The sequence below is a fragment of the Dipodomys spectabilis genome, unplaced genomic scaffold (genome assembly GCF_019054845.1).
Source record: "Dipodomys spectabilis isolate Male_0828 unplaced genomic scaffold, ASM1905484v1 ptg000210l, whole genome shotgun sequence".
NCBI classification, from domain to species: Eukaryota; Metazoa; Chordata; class Mammalia; order Rodentia; family Heteromyidae; genus Dipodomys; species Dipodomys spectabilis.
Genome location: NW_024870887.1, coordinates 6,311,495 through 6,331,363, shown reverse-complemented (window position 1 = coordinate 6,331,363; position 19,869 = coordinate 6,311,495). Strand labels below are relative to the sequence as shown.

The following is a 19,869-nucleotide window of genomic DNA, read 5'->3' as shown; positions in this document are numbered from 1 at the left end:
TAAAAAGCTTCTTAGAAAAGGAAGTTCTTATCTCATACAGTAGAGGGGAGTAGTAACATTTACAGAAAGAAAAGCAGTTGACTCAACATAAAAAGTTAAAGGACTTCAGGGTAAAAAGCACTGAATTCTCCAACAAGATCTAGCTATGTAACCCTGGGAAAATCATGACTTTGCTTTTTCTACCCAAAGAACAGGGTAATAAAAGCAGACCTTACCTCACTGTGGTGTTCTATAAAATCATGCATATAGCACAATAACTATAATGTCTGACAGAGGCAGGCACACAGTTCTCTGATACCAAGTCTGTGACACCATATAAGTGCCCTACAATTCACTTCATTTCTGCTATTCAATCAGATTCCACAGGTATGGAAGAAGATGCCCACAAAAGTGCTGTTTCTGCAGATGTCTCCAGGTTTTCCACAGTATGGTTACACTTGACTGCAAATCCAGAGGTTCCCAAAATCCTTCAAAATTTCACTACCACAACTCTGCAGAAGCAATATATTTAAACAACCACACCTTTACGATAAAGGCTGGACTCAAGTAAGAACACATAGGTCAAGGTCCAGGTGAGAAAAAGAGGCCTCATGCTTTGTCCTTAAGAATTCCAGGAGTCATTGCAACAATGAGATGTACAAGACACTATGTCGAAAAACGAACTTTACAATTTAGGCTATGTCAAAAAACGAACTTTACAAGTTAGGGGGAGTGTAGTTGTGGAGATGGGAGGGAAGGAATGGTAGGGAAAAAACAAAGGAGGAGGCAACAATGCTTGATAAGAAATGTACTCGTTATCTTGCCCATGTAATTTAACCTCTCTGTACAGTATTCTCACAATAAAAAAAAAAAAATACATTAAAAAAAATGTATTCATTACCTTGCTCATGTAATTGAAACCCCTCTGTACAGTATTTTCACAATAAAAAACTTATTTAAAAAGAAAAAAGAGTTCCAGGAGTCATTTTGGATACACTTATCAATGAAAATAGAATAAAGAATCTCAGTGAAAGCTGCTGGCAATAGGGCATACGGGGACAGAGAAAGAGAAAGAGAAACAGGCTCTGTCCAAGGATAGGCACTAAAGAGGAGAGGGTTGTACTACTAGGAGGATTAAAATGGTAGAAGTAAACTGTTCACAAACTGAAAATTAAACAATGAAACCTGGTGAAATTGTTTTGAGAAGAGTGACAGAGGGAAAGACTGCAATATACTTTAAACGTGTAGAAATATATCAATGAACTCCATGAACCTAAATAACTAATGTAAAACTAATAATTTAAAAAGAAAAAGAAAAACACAATCCACGGGTCAATCACCTAGCACATTATGTGCTCACCAAAACCCCAGGCTTTTTATATGGGATTTCATTATCTACACATGACTGATTAAATAACTAGCCACTGGACTGAACTCTGACCCATCCTTCTCACCTCCTCTAAGTCCTCAGAGACCACAGAGTAGGGCTCAAAGTTCTAAACCTCTAATCTTAGTCTTTCAAACGTGGACAGTGCCCTCATTAAAACTATTTAAGGACTTTGGGCCCAGGGTGTGACATCACATGCCTAAATCCTAGTTACTTAGGAAGCAGAGATAGGAGGATTATAGTTTGAAGCCAACCCAGGCAAAAGTTAGGATATCAGTCTCAAAACAAGCCAGCTGGGATGGCACAGACCTAAGAACTTAACTAAAAAACTAACTAAAAGAAAAAAAAGGTCTACAGCATGGCCTTACCTAGCAATCTCTAGGCCCTAAGTTCAATTTCCAGTACAGATTCCCAGTATTCCTATCAGAAAATTTCACAGGATTTTGAAGCTCTCTGTTATGGTCAAAGGAAAGATCAGAGACTATTCTATCACATATAAAATAAAAGGAAGATGTTATTTTAGAAACCAATGAGTAGATTATTAAAGAAATACAAGCAAAAAAAAAAGTATTACAAAACAGCAATAGAAAAAAGGCTGGAGGAGGGGTTAAAACTGTTTAAGGTTTAAGCCCAGACAATCAAATAGAAGAAACAGGTACATCCCAGGGCAGCAAGGTGGCAAGTTGAGGCAAAAGGCTGATTAGCCAAGAATTTCAAATGGGCATTGGCCAATGCACCTAGAGATGTGAGAAGATAAGGCCAGAATTAGTTTTCAGTTACCCACACAGTCAAGATCCCCACCTCCTAACTCCTCAAAGCACTCAGTGTTCCAAGGAGATACCAAGTCAATAGTACCATTTCAATCAGTATGTGCCCTATAACAGTCAACTAAAAGCAAGTTACTGCTTACAGCAAAAAATGCAAGAAGGTTAAATTCTAGAACACATTCCACGCTTATTTTGGACTCTAAACAAAATGGCACAAAATGGTACTTCCAATCCTAAAGACTGAAAAAAAATCAATCATATAATCAAGTACCAAACAGAAATGCTGATTTTATTCTTTGACAAAAGCATATCATTTCATTTTCTATCAAGAAACAGCTTAGTAACACCGTGGTTCAAGTGGTAGAGCACTTACCTTGAGCTGAAGAGCTCAGGGACAGCACCCAGCCTCAGAGTTCAAGCCCCACTTTCAAGAAAAAAAAAAGTAGCTTGTAATACATATTATCAGAAATAAATGCTTACTCTCCAATGAGAAGGTTTTGAAGCAAGCAAAGACTATTTCTACACTAGCATAAACAAGACCAACTATGATCAACTCAAAAAGCTATGTGTATCTGGACACAAAATGAAAACCTGAAGTATGGAAACCTGCAAGAACTTACCCCAAGTTTTTACAGTCCTGCTTGTAGAAAGTACATTCAGTGGCTAGGAATGGCCTTCTTTATCACTCATCAATTAAGAAGTATCACAGTTTATGGAAAATAAACTTTTCAACTTCCTAGAAGAAAATTCCAATTTGGTCTTTTAGAGCCTGTGAACGTAACAAAATGAGACAAAATAAGCTAGGCACTGATGGCTCATACCTGTAATCCTAGAACTCAGGAGGCTGAGATCTGAGAATCATGGTTCAAAGCCATCCTTGGCAGGAAAGTCTGTGAGACTCTTAACTCCAATGACCATGAGCTCAAAGTGGTAGAGTGCTGGCCTTGATCAATAGAGCTCAAGGACATGACCAGGCCCTGAGTTCAAGCCCATGACCAACAAAATAAATAATAATAATAATAATAATAATAATAATAGTAACAGCCACACTGCAGTGGCTCATGTCTATAATTCTAGCTGGAGACTGAGACCTGAGGATAGTGGTTCAAAGCCAGCCAGAGCAGGAAAGTCCATGAGCCCCTTATCTCTAATACACTACTCAGAAAAAGCTAGAAGTGGCGCTGTGGCTTGGTAGAGCACTAGCTTTAAGCACAAAGAGGCTCAGGGACAGCACTCAGGCCCTGAGTTCAAGCCCCAGGACTGGCAAAAAAAAAAAAAAAGGACAAAATAAAGAACACAAAATCTGGGACACTGTAGTAGTCCAGTCAGATGGTCATGGTGTAAAGAGGTTGTAAATATCCATGGAAGTAAAACACTGAAATACAACTGACTCCATTCCTACCAGTACCACCTAGGAAGGGACTGTGTTGTCCTAATGAGGAGGATGGAAGTAAGATGACAGCCTAGCATGTGTCCTACAGATTCCAGAAAGACATAAAGTCTGAAATAGTAGCATTGTTCAGGTCCTTAGAGTTGCTTTTCCTTAAGAGCAATGCTAATAAACAAAGATAAAATCTCCACCAGGAAAGGAAGGAATGGATAAGGGGAGGCTCTCCTCCCTCACACACGCTTAAAACATGGGTGACAAAAGAAAATTTCTGATAAATCCTTAGTTTAATTGCAAGGGCATGAGGTGGAGGAGGGAAGAGGTAAGGGAAGTTCATCAGTTAAGAGGTGAGACCAACAAAATTAGTTTCACATTTTATAGGAGGAAATCTTGACTTAAACCACATTACAGACCATCAAACAAACAAGCATACACACACACACACACACACACACACACACACACACACACACACACACAATTCAAGCAATCTTCAGCCAAATTTCTTAATTTTCTTTGTTTTTCAGGTAGGGCATGACCACTTCTGCCCTGGATCACACTGGACTGCAATCCTCATAGAGTCTCCCATCCACCTGGAATTACAGAAGTGTACAGGGGGCCTGGCATCACAGGGTACTATTTAAACTTTCTGTACTATAACCCCCAACCAATCCATAAGCAACAATTATTTCCTCCTGACTGCCCTCCTATCTAAAATCTGTCCTCACTTTGTATAATTATACCCTTCTTATCTACTGTCATAGAAGTTTCAACATAATTTATGACTGTCCATAATGAATACTGGCAAGGATGTTAGGAGGAAAAGAACCTATTATACTTACTTGGTTAGGATTGAAATTAGTTGAGCCACAATTCCTGGATATATTTCCGAAGGAAACAAAGTCAGCATACCATAGAGATTCCTGCAATCCACATTTACTATAGCACTATCCACATGTCATGTAATCAGCCTAGGTGGTCTCCAACAATAAATGAAAAAAATAGACTAAATACAACGGAATATTCCAGCCATAAAGAAGAAAAACACTGTTGGGTGTTGGTGGCTCATCCCCACAACCCTAGTTTCTCAGGAGGCTAAGATTTTGGGGATGGAAGTTTGAGACCAGCCCAGACAAAAAGGGTCTGTGAGACTCTTATCTCCAATTAACCAGCAAAAATCCAGAAAGAGAGGTATGGCTCAAATTGTAGAGCACTAGCTTTGAGATTAAAAAGCCAGAAAAAAAAAACGGATAAAACTAGAGCTCAGAAAAAATCAGAAACCAGACTCTGAAAGACAAATATGGCATATAATAAAAGCAAAAGGAGGGGATCAAGGAAAGAGGAAGGAGGGAAAGTAAAGGTAAATATGATCAATTACATTAATTTTAGGTATAAAGGTGTCATAGTGAAACCCATCAATTTGTACAAGTAGTATGTATACACATACATGCACACCCATATATCCTTATCCGAATGAAAGCTGTAAACAATACCTTATGAGAAAAAGACTTGTAAATGGATATATATTGAATATTGTATGAAAGGACTATAATTTGGATTATCACAATATGCCCTAAATAAAATCCCATGTAGTATAATCCTTAAAGAGGATGGCAACCAGAAGAGGAAGACTGAAGTGAGGCAACCATGAACCAAGGAATGTCAGTAGTGACCAGAAGCTAACCAGAGACCAGGAGTGACTCTCCTCTGGAGCCTCTCAAGGTGAAATGGCCCTCCTATATTTGGTCTTATTTAATTCATATTGACTTCAGAATTCTTGTCTCCAGATTTTTTGTGTTTTTGCCACTACCAGGGCTTGAACTCAGTGTATCACTCTTATTTGGCTTTTTTGGTCAGGGCTGGCACTCTACTACTTGAGCCATATCTCCACTTCCAGTCTTTTGCTGTTTAAGCAGAAATAAGAATCTCATGGATTTTTTTTTTCCTGCCAAGACTGACTTCACACTGCTATCCTTAGATCTCAGCCTCCTGAAAAACTACAATTACAAGCATGAGCCACCAGTGCTTGGCTTATCTCCAGAATTCTGAGGAAATAAATGTGTATTGTTTTAAATAACACCTATCCAACTCTTAGGTACATTGTAAAGAATAAATACATATGGAAAAGCCCTTTGAGAGGTTTGAAGTAAGAACAGCAAGAGGGAAAAACACACAATTTATGCTTCCTAATTCAAAGCAAGAATGTAACATCTCTAATGTCTGGAGAGTTAAAGAAATTCTACATAAAAAGATAAGTAGAGCTGTGGAAACAATCACATCCAATGTAGACTCCATTTTCTGAAGATTAGCCTACGATAAGAACTGCTTATCCCAGTAGCCAAGGGAAGAACCAATGATGTTTAAGTCTGACTTCTAGAATGTTTCTCTCTGAAGAGAAATGAAAATTATGATAGCTTCATTACTATTAGAAATAAATTAGCAAAATAAGGCCATTCTAGCACTGCATTGGCTACTGTAGATCATTTCAGTCTTGCTTTTCTTCTGTTCTCCCATTCATAGAGAATAAAACAAACATAATTCTTCCTTTAAACAACTGGTCTTATGAGTTAACTACATTTACGATATTATGTAAGTTTAGCCAGGTATGATGGTTCACAGTGGAACATGCCTTATAGTCCCAGTACTTGGGAAGCTGAGGATATAGGATAATGAGTAGCATACATAGAGACCTTGACTGGGGGAGGGAGGGAAGAAACCTGACAATATTTTTTATGAATTTCAAAATGACATAATGAAACATGTCATGATGATGATACATGAAAAAAAGAAAAACGAATAAGGTACTTAAAACTCCCAAATAACAGAATTACCTTAACAGCTATAGGATGCTGCATTTAGAACTTTGGCCATGTAATACAGAATTTACTCTTATTCAAAACTCCCTTAAATTTAAAACCACAAAGCCAGGCACCCGTGGTTCATGCCTGTAATCCTACCTACTCAGGAGGCTCAGATCTGACAATCGTGGTTCAAAGCCAGCCCAGGCAGGAAAGTCCGTGAGACTCTTATCTCCAATAAACCACTCAGAAAACAGGAAATGTCGCAGTGGTTCAAGTGGTAGAGCGCTAGCCTTGAGCTGAAGACCTGAGGGACAGTGTTCAAGCCCAGAGTTCAAGCCCAATGACCAACAACAATAACAAAAAAAAACTCACAAAAGTACCAAATTTTATAAGTACATCACAATTTGTTAATCTGTTCTGCTGCTGATAAACATTTGCATTATACACAATGTAGAATTATTCTGAGTAAAGACTCTACAATTTTTCGTGCATCTAGTAGACATTAGGCATCTTTTAATTTTAACCATGCTGGAAGGTAGGTATATTATACAGTCTCATTATTGTTTTGTTTTTCCCTGTTGTCTAATAATGTTGAATCTTTTTATATGCAAACTGGCCATTTCCAGTGACTGTTAAGACTTCTTTGCATTTTTAATTAAATTTTTTTACTATTACACACACACACACACACACACACACACAGAGTCCTTGATAAGACATTTGAACTGCAAATTTCTTCTTGCAGATTGTAACTTTTAATTGTTTCTGTTAACCATGACTTTAGATGGAAAAACTGTCAATTTAATAAGTCTGAAGGCAAACTTATCAATCACTTTTTAAGGTCAATGCTTTCTGAGTCCTCTGAAGGACTCTGCTCTGTCAACTCTACTACTAGTTCTTTGATTTGTACTCATAGTTTCAGTAGTGCTGAAATAAATGAAACCCTGGAAAATTTGCCCTCACAGTTGACTTTCAATGCATTCATATTGTCTGATTAAGTACCTGATAATCCTAGTGTATTAAATGTTTGGGTAATCAGTTTTAGAATTAAATCATCCATCAGTGACTACTTCTGTATTAAAAATCACTTCTGAGCTGGACCTTGTGTTATATGTCTATAATCTCAGTACTGGGAAAACTGAGGCAGGAGGATCTCAAATTCAAAGCCAGTTTAGGATACAGAACAAGACAATAACTTCTGTACAAATATATTAACAATCTAACATTAGAAAAATTTTAGTATATACTGGAGAGAAGTTCCAAGATGGCATACTAGAGACAGGGCAATCCCAGAGCTCTGTCTGCACAATCAGAAATACAAAGTCCTAACCTGGAAATCCAGCTCAAGAGTGAATGCCAGGGAAAGGCAAGCAGTCAGAGCCTAGTGCCAATCAAGAAATGGTAAAACTTGTAACTCAGAAATAAGAGAAAAATCAACAAAAACAACAACAACAAAAAAAAAAAGGAGAAGTGGCACTTGTGGCTCAAGTGGTAGAGGGCTACCCTTGAGCTGAAGAGCTGACAGCGCCCACACCGACAGAAAAACAATGACAACAAACCCAGTAAGTCCTGGAAACCAGGTCACATTGCAGCACACCAGGCTGCAGCCTGCAGCTCTGTGCAGATCACAGCTTGGCATTGCTGTCTGCACAGTGAAGAGCCCCACTCAGAACAAAACCACATTCGGTGCAAACCTCCACTTTGGGAAGCCCACCACACCTAATGGCCCTCTGCTTGTCACGGATCACCGATCAGAACAAGACAATGGTTAGAGAGCAACAGAGAAAATGAATGCACAGGCAAAACTCATGAAGAACCAAAAGCACCAAACACCATGAGTCAGGCACTCACCACCCCTAGGTGGCCAGTGAGAAGGGCTGGGGAGGAACATTCAACCCCTGGCTCAAAAGCAAGCTGGGACATAGGAAGGTGGGAAGGGAGCATAAACAAGAGACAAAATTCTGAGCTCAGAACCCAGGTCTCAGCCTGCACCAAGAAAGTGAGGGTTTAACTTCCTTTAGACTGTCAGGAATTGGCGCTTGGGGGAGTGTGGGACAAGGGATAAAGTTTCGGTGCTCAGTACTCCAAAGACGGCATTAGTCTCAGCCTATACCAGGCAAGAAGATTCAGCCTTTGGCCAGCTGCCTCAGAGATTCTACGTGGGTGAACCCGGGACAAAGGACAAAGCCTGTGCTCATACTCAAAGATTACACTAGTCTTAGCCCACACCAGTGCCTGAAGATTTAACCTCCTGCCAATCTTGGACAAAGAGTATGGCAAAAGCTTCCAGCCAAGCCCACCACCAATTCTAGTACCAGGAACCCATACAGAGAGGAACCAAAAGGCAGTACTCCAAACCAGAGTCCCACCATTCAGCTTAGCCTTCGGAGATGAGGAAAAAACATGCCTCCAGCCAGTGCTACCCAGAAACGGAGACCTGGGGCCAAAAAGTTCCAACTTCTGACATCTGCCCCCAAACTCAGTCAACTGTGCTGAGTGAAAAGTGGGCTCCTACCCCCAGGACTGGTCTCAATGGGGGGGTCCTAACCCTAGGAACAGTCTCTGGGAGCCCCTAACACCACTAGCAGACACAGGGTGGGCCTAATCCTGGAAGAAGTCTTGACAGGTCCCTAAATGCTTGACCAATGACAGTGGGTCTTTTAAATCAGGGAAAGGCCTCTAAGGCTGGCCAGTAGACACAGAAAGGGGTCTAAAAAGCCCATGCATACATCCCCATGTGTGACACTGCCAGCACCCTGTCGTTGGTCTGCACATAGCCTAGATCATTCATGAATCCACAAGAAGAACACTAACCTCCACAGCACTCGGGAGAGTGCCCACCTAAACCCAGCTATACACCCCTGAGTAGAATGCTGCTGGCCTCCAACAGCATCAGAGTAATGAGGTCTGAATCCCGCCAGACCCAAAAGCGCATATGTGTACCCTCACACAAGAAGCCACTGCCAAGAGTTGAGGGTTGCATCCAGACCAGTCTCAAAAGCCAGCCAAGGACATCCATATATGGGATGGCACCATGCATAGCTCCTGGAGTCTGTGACTAGCTGACCACCAAAAGCCTGTCTGTGTTTTACATGGTGGGACACACTCACCAACAGTACTGGGGGCATAGGGAATGTCTAAACCAGCTGACCCCAGAAGTCTGAACATTCTAGCACAGGACACCAACATCAGCTCATAATGCCATGATTCATGCCTAACCAGGCACAAAAGGCATCTGTGTGTCCTGCATAGTATACTCTGCACCCTTGGACAAAGCATAGCTGGAGACAGCACCCAGGTGGACCCAAAAGCCTACCTATACCTAGCCAGGGGACACGAACTACACAGCACACACAAGAAAACCAAAAAACCAGAGCCTATCACCCCAAAACTAATAGCTAATCTTAACATCTACAAACCCTGAACCCAGATGCATAAGTCACAGCAGAAGATCACAAAATTCATGAGCAATCAAAACATGTCACTGTCAAAAACTAACAACTCTAGGAAGGAGTAAGAGCACAGAAGAGAAGGAGATCAAATGATCTTTCAAGAGAGAACTGGCTGATGACATAAAATGGCAAGTCCAAAAACAAATAGAAGAATACAAATAGAAAGAAATGATCAAGATAATGCAAAGATTCCAAGAAGGCACGGAGAAGAATGAAACATTATAGACCTCATTGAAAGATAAAATGAATATCCTGAAAACTGACATCAACAAAGCACTATGAAACATGAAAGTCTCTATCACCCTATTGCAAAGCAGAGTTGAAAGCATAGGCAAAAGAATAAGCAAAGTAGAAAACAGAATATCAGGAGCTGAGGATAAAGCAGAGGAATTAGAAAAACAAACAAACAAAAGCCCAAAGGCTTGGAAAAAACACTCAGAACATGCCAAAGCGACATTCAAAAATTAGCAGATTTGGCCAAAAGATCAAATCTACATATAATCAAGATAAATGAGGAAGAATTAAAAAATCAAGGGCTTTAAAAACCTATTTAATAACAGAAAACATTTCCAATCTCAACAAACAGAATCTCACCCATCTGACACCCTAGCAGACAGGAACCATGAAGATTTCAAGACACATAGTGAAAACTTTGAACTTACAAACAAGGAATTAATTTTAAATGCAACAAAATCAAAGAAATACTACATGAGAAAAGAAATATTAGAATTACTGCAGATTTCTCCACCCAAACTCTGAATGCAAGGAGAGCCTAGAATGGTATAATTTAATCTCTGAATGACAACCCAACCTGGTGTCTCCAGTGAAGCTAATATTCACAATTGACAGTGACACCAAAACCTGTCACAAAAAAACAAAAACTAAAAGAATTCATGAACATTAAACCAACACTACAAAGGATACTAACGGGAAGCATACAATCTGAAGAAAACAATCAAAGTAAAGGAAACACAGAACTGAAGAACTAGAAGTCTAGTCTAGTAAACACAAGGGGAAGCAGCAACTACTGTACAGGTAAACAATATAATGGCAAGAAACATGACATGTTTCTCTCTAGTAATGTTAACCATCAACAGGCTCAACTCCCCAACCCAAAGACAGAGCAGATTGGACCAAAAAACAAGATTCAACCATTTTCTGTCTCCAAGAAACCCATCTCACTGTCTAAGATAAACAGAAATTGAGTGAAGGAATGGAGTAAGATTTTTCATACAAATGCATCCTACAACAAGATACGAGAAGCCATATTATTATCTGATAAAATCAACTTCTCATTAAAATCAGTAAAAGAGAAAAGGAAGATCAATACATACTTATAAAGGGAATGATCCACGAAGAGGAAATCACAGTGATTAATATTTACGTACCAAACAATGGAGATCCTAAATATATTAAACAAACACTCTTAGACTTATAGAACATGACCGACCCCCAACACAATAATAGTGGGAGACTTAACACTCTATTCTCACCACATGAAAGGACAGGTTAACCAAACAAAAGATCAGCAAAGAAACACTTAAGTTAAATGACACCATGACACAAATGGACTTGATAGACTCTTCAGAGTATTCCATCCACCAACCACACAATTCACATTCTTCTCAGCAACCCGTGTAACATCTCCAAAACTGAACATATCTTACAGCATACAAGCCTGAACACATACAGAAAGACTGATTAGCTCTATGTATCCTATCAGCCCACAATGGAATTAAATTAACTCTTAACCAAAAACCATATTACAGAAAACAAACACATGGATACTGAAAACAAAGTACTGAACAACACCTGGGTCATTGAAAAAACAAAGGAGGAATCAGAAACTTCTTACAATTCACTGATACTGGAACCTCTAGAATACAGCAAAAGCACTGTTAAGAGGCAAGTCTATAGCTCTAAGGGTACACATAAAACTGAAAACAGCCCAAGTTAAAAAAAAAAAAAAAAAATCTCACAATGCAACTAAAGCTGTTAGAAAAAAGGAACAAACCAAACCCCAAACTACTCAATAAAGGTAATAAAGATTAGGGCAGAAATCAATTAAACAGAGACTAAAAACATGATACATAAAAATTACTGAAACAAAAAGCTGGTTATTTGAAAAAAAAAATCAATAAGACTAATAGTTAAACTGGAGAAAAAGAGATTCAAAACAACATTATCAGAGATGCCAAGGGAAATATTCAAGAAATATTCAAGGAAATATTCAAGAAACATTCAAGAAATCCTAAAGACTATGAAGGTCTACTTTCAAAACCTATACTCAAATAAGATGGAAAAATCTATTAGAAATGAATAAATTCCTAGAGACATACAAACGGCCTAAGTTGAACCAAGAATATATAAACCACTTAAATGGGCCCATAAAACACACTGAGACTGAGGCAGTCATCAGGAGTCTTCCAATAAGGAAAAACCCAGATCACAATAGATTCACAGATGGATTCTAGATTTTTAAAGATGAACTAACACTGGTACTCATTAACCTTTTCCATAAAATAGAAACAGAATAATCAACTCCAAACTCATTTTATGAAGCCAGCACCACACTTATCCCAAAACCAGATAGCAATCCAACAAAAAAAAAAGAGAACTATAGACCAATCTCTCTGATGCACACAAATGCAAAGCTCTTCAACAATAGTAGCCAAAATATTCAGCAATTAATTTTTTAAAATCATACATTATGATCAAGTGGGTTTTATCCCAGAAATGCAAAGCTGGTTTAACATACACAATCAATAAGCATAATACATCACATCAACAGAGCCTAAGACAAGAACCACATGATCACCTTAATAGATGCATAAAAAAGCTTTCGACAAAATCCAATATCCATTCATGTTAAAAACTCTGGAGAGCTAGGAATAGAAGGAAAATACTCCAAAATAATAATATATTATATATAAAGATTATATATAATTATATATATAGATATATAGTATATACCTAGACTAGATAGATATCACTATAGATAGATAATCAGGAACAAGGCAAGAATGTCTTCTTTCTCCACTCCTCTTCAATATAGTTCTGGAATTTTTAGCTAGAGCAAGAAGGCAAGACAAAGACATAAAAGGGATTCACATAGGAAAAGAAGTTAAACTATCTCTATTTGCAGATGACATGATCTTATATCTAAAGAACCCAAAAGGCTCTATCAAAGCTCCTAGAGCTGATCGATAACTTTGGCAAAGTAGCAGGAAACAAAATTAACCCACAAAAATCAGTGGCCTTGGGCTGGGAAAGTGGCTTAGTGGTAGAGTGCTTGCCTTGCATGCATGAGGCCCTGGGTTTGATTCCTCAGCAGCACATAAGCAAAAAGAAAAAAGCTGGAAGTGGCGCTGCGGCTCAAGTGGTAGAGCGCTAGTCTTGAGCTGAGGGACAGCGCCCAGGCCCAGAGTTCAGGCCCCACGACCAGACCCAAAAAAAAAAAAAAAAAAAAATTCAGTGGCCTTTCTGTATACCAGTAATGAACAAGCAGAGCGGGAAATGAGGAAAACAATTCCGTTTGCAACAGCCTCAAAAAAAAAAGCTAAGACTAAACCTAACCAAGGAATCAGAAGATCTTTATAGCAAAAACTATTTTAGAAACACCAATAAAGTTCTTTACCAAAATGATAAACCAATCGAAAAATTCAAGAGACAGCAAAAGACCTCCAATAACCAAAGCATATCACAATCCAGACCTTAAGCATCTACTACAGAGCTAAAACAACAAAAACAGATTGGTACTGGCACAAAAAGAGACCCAAAGAATAATGGAACAGACTGGGAGACCAGGAATAAAGCTATATAATTACAGTTACCTGATACTTGGAGAGCCAAAGATATACAGTACAAAAGAGACAGCCTCTTCAATAATTGGTCCTGGTTAAACTGGGCATCCATATGCAGAAAACTAAAATGGATTCCTGTTTGTGACCATGCACTAATATCAACCTAAAGTAGATTAAAGACCTCAATAACAGACTTGAAACTTTGAAATTAATGCAAGAGGGAGTAGGAGAAATGAGAACTTATAGGCACAGGCAATAACTTTTGAAGAGTCTCAGAGGCACAGAAGATAGGAGACTTGACAAATGGGATTACATTAAAATAAAAAGCTCCGCACAGGTAAGGACATAGTTACTAGGCTAGAAAGACAGCCAACAGACTGGGAGAATACTTTTACCAGCAATACATCCAACAAAGGCCTAAAAATATCCAAAATATACAAAAAGCTCAAGAAACTAACCCCTCCCAAAGCTAATAAACCAATCACTAAATTGGGAAGGGAGCTAAGAAGAGACTTTTCAGAAGGGGTAAGAATGGCAAAGAAACACATGAGGAAATACTTGTCATCCCTGGACATAAAGGAAATGCAAATCAAAACAACTCTGAGATTCCATCTCACCCCAGTTAGATTGGCCATGAATTCAAACAACAGATGTTGGTAGGAGTGTGAGGAAAAAAGAACCCTATAGCACTGTTGGTGAGAATGTAAACTAGTACAACCACTTGGGCAGCTGCCTGGAGGTTCCTCAAAAAGCTAAATAAAGATCTTCCCTATGACCCAGCCATACCACCCCTGGGCTTCTACCCAGAGCACCACAAGCCAGGATCCTGTAAAGATACTTGCACATCCATGTTCACTGCTATACTGTTCACAATAGCCAAATCATAGAATGAGCCCAGATGCTCTATAATGAGTGGATGAGTGGCTCCAAAAATGTGGTACTATACATAATGCAGTTTTACACATCCATTCAAAAGTATACTATCATGCCATTTTAAGGGAAAAGGATGGACTTAGAACAAATGATAAGTGAGGTAAGTCAAGCTCAGAGAATCAAATGGCAGGTGTTCTCTCTCCTATTCAGAAGGTAGATTTAATACACGATAAAATACACAGGACTAGGCATTCACACACAGTGAAACAACAGGAGGATATTCTTGGGGGAAGAACAAAAAGGAGCAGTGCTTATGTGCCTCTGATCATATAATATTTATTGAAATGAACTCCAGGAAATGGAAACAAGGGGTTTTTTTCCTTTGATGTTGTTTTTGTTTTCTTGCCTTCTTGTTTATCTGTCTTTGGGAGGATAAGGAGGAGCACAGAAATGGAGGGACCAAGGGTGAATAAATGCAGCAGTAGTACCCACTAGACACTAGACTGAAAATGAACTGTATAATTTGTGGATGGGGACAGAAAGGAAAAGGAGAGAGAGCAAGAGAAGGGTTGACAGTATCCAAAAAGAAATATACTCATTGTCTGATTTATGTAACTAACCCCTCTGAATATCACCTTTAAAATAACAATAAAAATATTTACCAAAAGACCCATACAACAAAAAAGAAAAATTAAATAGGCACACTGAATTAATATACAGTATATATTATGTGGAAAATGACCTATGCAATTTGTGGGACAGGGGAGTTGGAACTTGGGGAAAGCAAAGGAGGGGGAGATATTGTCCAATTTTTTTAAAATGTACTATTTGACTTATAAAATGGTAACCCCTCTGTTACATATATACAACACCTAATAAGGAGTTGTATATATAAAATAAAATTATATATTAAGAATTGTAATACCCATTTTCCTCATATTTCCCCCCAAATTTATCTTGACAAGTCCTATCTCTATTAAGCCTAGTCACAAAAAGAAAAAAGAAAAAAAACTGGCTCTAATCTTTGTCCCAGATTAGTGGACAATAATATCTTGTTTCAAACCATACAGTTACTAAACAACCTTTCTCTTTCTCTCTAATGGTTCACAAGTATTCTACCTCCCTGGCCCTGAGACTCTTCACACCCAACTCACCGTCCATTCTGCTTTCAAAACCCACGTAATCTATACTTTGATTTTTTTCAGCTGATGCCCTGGTTCATACCAACCAGAATGGTGTATGAAACTGTTCAAAATTGGCTTTTTGTCATATACTGTCACCAAAATCACCTCTCAAGAATATAATGTTGATTGTATTAATCATCCAGTGAAGATCCTCATTTAGTCACCACTTCCCGCCCACAGGATAAAATCCTTCTAGTAGCTGAGAAACCCCAACCTCTGGATTCTCTCCCAATAATGCCTATGACACTCTGGCCTGTCCCTTAGACTCTTCCTAATTACACCCAGTTCTTCCTCAGCCACTGCTAAGCATCCTTCCTCTTTTAAGCCAAGCCCATCCAGCAGACATGATCCCAGGGCTCTTAGCACCCACAACAATATTTGAGTTCTTAGCACACCACATCAATCATTTATTTGTTGCTCTCTTTCACTGGTTTTCAACTTTTAGACTTGGGCTTTTCTCTAAATTCCTCAAGGTTCAGATCAAGAATTAATCTTTACATCTCAAGAGTTGGCAAAACTACTCCAGAAAAGTTCACTAAGAGAATGCTACTGTTTTTATTCATGCCATCTTTTTGTTAATTAAAAAACTGAGAATAGTATATGTATGTCAAAGCAATGAACCTTACTAAAACAAATCTTAAAAGTAACCAGAAGAATTATTCTGTCAAAGAATTTAATCAGAACTAAAAATCTTAATTACTTACTTGTGCTTCCTGGTAGATCTTAGTCAAATTTGTTTTAAATACTTTTTTTAAAAAAGTAATGGGCTTCAAAGACAGTATTAACATACCACAAAGCAAAGTAACTACAGTCATTACCACCACACTAGCTGGCTAGATGTCAACAGAATGAATCACAATTGCTATACAACTAAAAACTCACAAACAAAACTTCTTTTTAAAAACTCTATGTATTTCATGCTGACATGTAATACATTTGTATGTATATACAGTATGCCTAGTGGTTAAGAATATAGGATATCTGGATACTGTGGCTTCCATCTGTAATCCCAGCTACTCACTCAGAGATCAGGAGAATGGAAATTCAGGGCCAGACCAAGCAAAAAGTGAGACCTCCACCTCAACAAACATGGTGGTATGAATCTGGGATGGTTGTATGAATCTGGGATCCTAGCTATTCTAGGTGTATAGGGAGAAGGATCAAAACTAGAAACCAGCCCCCAAAAAGTGCAAATATCTAAAAAACTAACTGACAGTGAAAACTATCTGGAAAATAGTTAAGGCAAAAAAAGGCCTGGGGAATGGCTCAAGTGGCAGAACACCTGCCTAACAAGTGCAAAGCACCGAGTTCAAACCCAGTACCAACAAAAACAAGGAGCACAGGCTGGAATCACAATGACAGTTGTGCAACTTGAGACAAATTACTTAGTCTAATGTGCTTATTTCCTTATCTGCAAAAGCTGCTACATCACAATACTGCTTGCTGAATGAGTTGGCACTTAGAAAAGTCATTGCCACAGTGCCTGGCAGGCTAGTGCACAGTATATGTGTCAACTATTATCACTTTTTTTTTAAGTCATTTTATATGTACTCTCATTCAGACTGCCTTACAATAGCACAATGAGATTGTTTGGACAAAAATGTTATTCATCCTGCAGAGATAAAGCACCTTTAGACAGGTCATATAACTACTCTGGGAGGTAGATTTTGAATACAACCAAAGATAATCTCAATCTCAGGCCAAACTGACCAAAGCTGCACAGATCAATTTGAAAGAGTCTTTAGGACTAGTTTATTCCTGTGGTAAGCAGCCAGCCTTTTTAGACGTGGTGGGATTAGATGAATTCTCCCATTTGTTCAAGCTAAGGGCAGAAGCTTGGTTTTCACAGTGTCTAACACACAGTGGGCACTCCAGAGACAGCAGCTATTGATGGTCTCTCAATTACAATACAAAGTACTCCATCAAAGTCAACCTCCTCAGAGAACAAAAAATTCACTTCATGTATCATGGCTGGGTGGCTCAAGTGGTTGAACCCTTCAAATGCATCTCAAGTATTGGGAAAAGCATATAGACAGATATTGTCTATCCCAAAGTAAAATGTCACAACTGAAACTCAAAAAGGGAAAGAAAAAAAATGACAAAGAATAACTCACTAATTCAAAAATATACAATTTTGCAAAAGGGCTTTTGGAGACAGTTTTTACAAAAGTAACCCAACTATATTCCAGGACATTATGTTTCTCTGCCCACATGGGTGACGGTTACCACTGAACAGTACACTTCATCTTGGAAACAGCTTCACCAGCACTTATCTTCGATATTTTCCTGGTGTTTAAAATAAATCCCACCCCATCTAATCCACAGCCATCCAACGCACCTAGATAAAATTAATGGATTTCCACGGCGGATGCAATGCCAACGGGGCACCCACCTGAACCCAGGAAGAACCAGAAAGCCAAACAACAGATGTCCACGCCCGCAGCGAGCACCTTATCTTTCTATTTTCGTCTTTTAAAGGAGCGATTAAGATACTAAGGCGCCCCTTAAACACAATCGGACTTGACTTGAGGCCCTGGCAAGGCCCACCTTTCCTTTCGTGACACTGCCCACGCTGGCGCCCTGGACGGCTGGCCTGACAGCTCCGTGCGTCCCCTGCACGCACGTGGTGTGGCCGCTCGGGACGGGTTTTGCTTTTGGGATTTAACGGGGCCCGGCCGGGGTGGGGTTCCGGGGACCGAGCGGCGCCCAGATCGGCCTCCATTTGGGCAGAAGGGCCCCAGGGCTCCTTCAGGGAACCTCGACGGGGCGACCAGCCCCCGTCGTCCCGCGGGCCCCCGGTCCCGGGCCCCCCAGCTCGCGCGGCCCTCCGGCTCCCGACGGCCCCCCGGGCCCCTGCTGGGAGCCGCTCCTCCGCGGGGCGACGCCGCCCACCGCGCCGGGACCCCCACTCCGTCACCGGGGGCCCCGGCTCGAGAGCGGCCGGCCCGGGACTCCGGGGAAACGGCCGCTCCCACTCCACGGACGCCGAGGTCCCCACGCCGCCGCCATTTTCCCAGTGCTGTAACCCCCACCTGAGAGCTCCGGCCTCCCGCCTGTGACAGGCGGGGGCCGCCGTGCGACGCCGCGGGGGAGGGGGGACTCGCGAGCCGGCCGGGGACCCCGGGGGTGTCACCACCTCGACGTAGAACCCGCCGCTAATTTATCTCCCGGCGAGGAGGCGTCCGGCCCCGTCGCCCTAGTAATGCGTCCCATCGGGCTCCCTTCTGATTGGCTGCGGGCCCCGTGACGTAACGGCGTCCCGGCTGCGTGAGCTTCGGCGGTGTGGTTAGCCTGGGTCCTGGGGGCTCCGCCCCTGCCGTGCCCCCGTGGTCCGGGTGGACGACCCCGAGTGCAGGTCTTCGAGGGCTCCCTTAAAGGGGCCGCGCCTAGTTTCCAGTCGAGTGTCTTTCAGTACAAAAGCTGGTCCCTATTTGTTAGGAAATGGAAAGACTTGGAAAAAATTATATTAAGTGAAGTAAGCCAGGCCCAAAGAAACATAGGTCCCATGGTTTCCCTTATTTGCAATAACTAGTATATGTCTGAGTCAAGCAGAAAAGGTCAGATAAGGTGATGTTAGGGAAATGAACTCCAAGATAACGACTCAAATGGTTTTTTTTCTTTCAGGTGATTGTTTCTAACACATTTATAAGATGATTTCTTTGATGCTTTGTATGTCCCTCCCCCATGGTATAACCCCTGCTTTCACTGTATTTGAGGTTGGTATAATTTTGGAGGGGAAGGGAAAAAACAAACCGTTTAAATAGGGATACAGGTGGACCCATTGCAACAATGAGATGTCCAAGTCGTTATGTAGAAAACGAACTTTACAACTTTGGTGGGGGGGAGGGTTGGGTGGGGGAAAGGATGGAATGGGAAGGGGAAACAAAAGAGGAGGCTACAATGCTTGATAAGAAATGTACTCATTGTCTTGCCCATGTAATTGTAACCTCTCTGTACAGTATTTTCACAATAAAAAAAAATAGCTAATTAAAAAAAAAAAAGCTGGCCCCTCAGAACCAATGGGTAAGAAGGCAGCAGGGAACCTTATGACTCCTCAAACCCTTAAGAGTCCCTCCGTGGAAAACATCAGATCCTAGAGATTCATTTGCAAGTCTTCATTGTCCTGTCAGTGAGCAAAGCCAAAGAGCAAACCAGCAGTCAAGTGAATCCTGGAACCTAAAACTCTTGCTGAAATGCCAGTTTTCCAGGCCCTAGCTAAACTTTCCCTCCTCTGGG

At 40.3% G+C, this 19,869-nt stretch overlaps 1 protein-coding gene across 2 annotated transcripts in view; it reads right to left on the bottom strand.

The window, feature by feature from the left end:
• The window catches only part of Lclat1 (lysocardiolipin acyltransferase 1), a 150,544-nt gene extending 131,721 nt beyond the window's left edge, over positions 1–18,823 (bottom strand). The window contains exon 1 of one of the 2 annotated variants that reach the window (XM_042696695.1): positions 18,666–18,823. The gene's annotated coding sequence lies outside the window, so the exon portion shown is untranslated. Of the gene's footprint in view, positions 1–2,753; positions 2,902–18,665 lie in introns of those variants that run through there. The other variant, XM_042696693.1, reaches the window with a different exon arrangement.
• Positions 18,824–19,869: the final 1,046 nt, after the last annotated feature.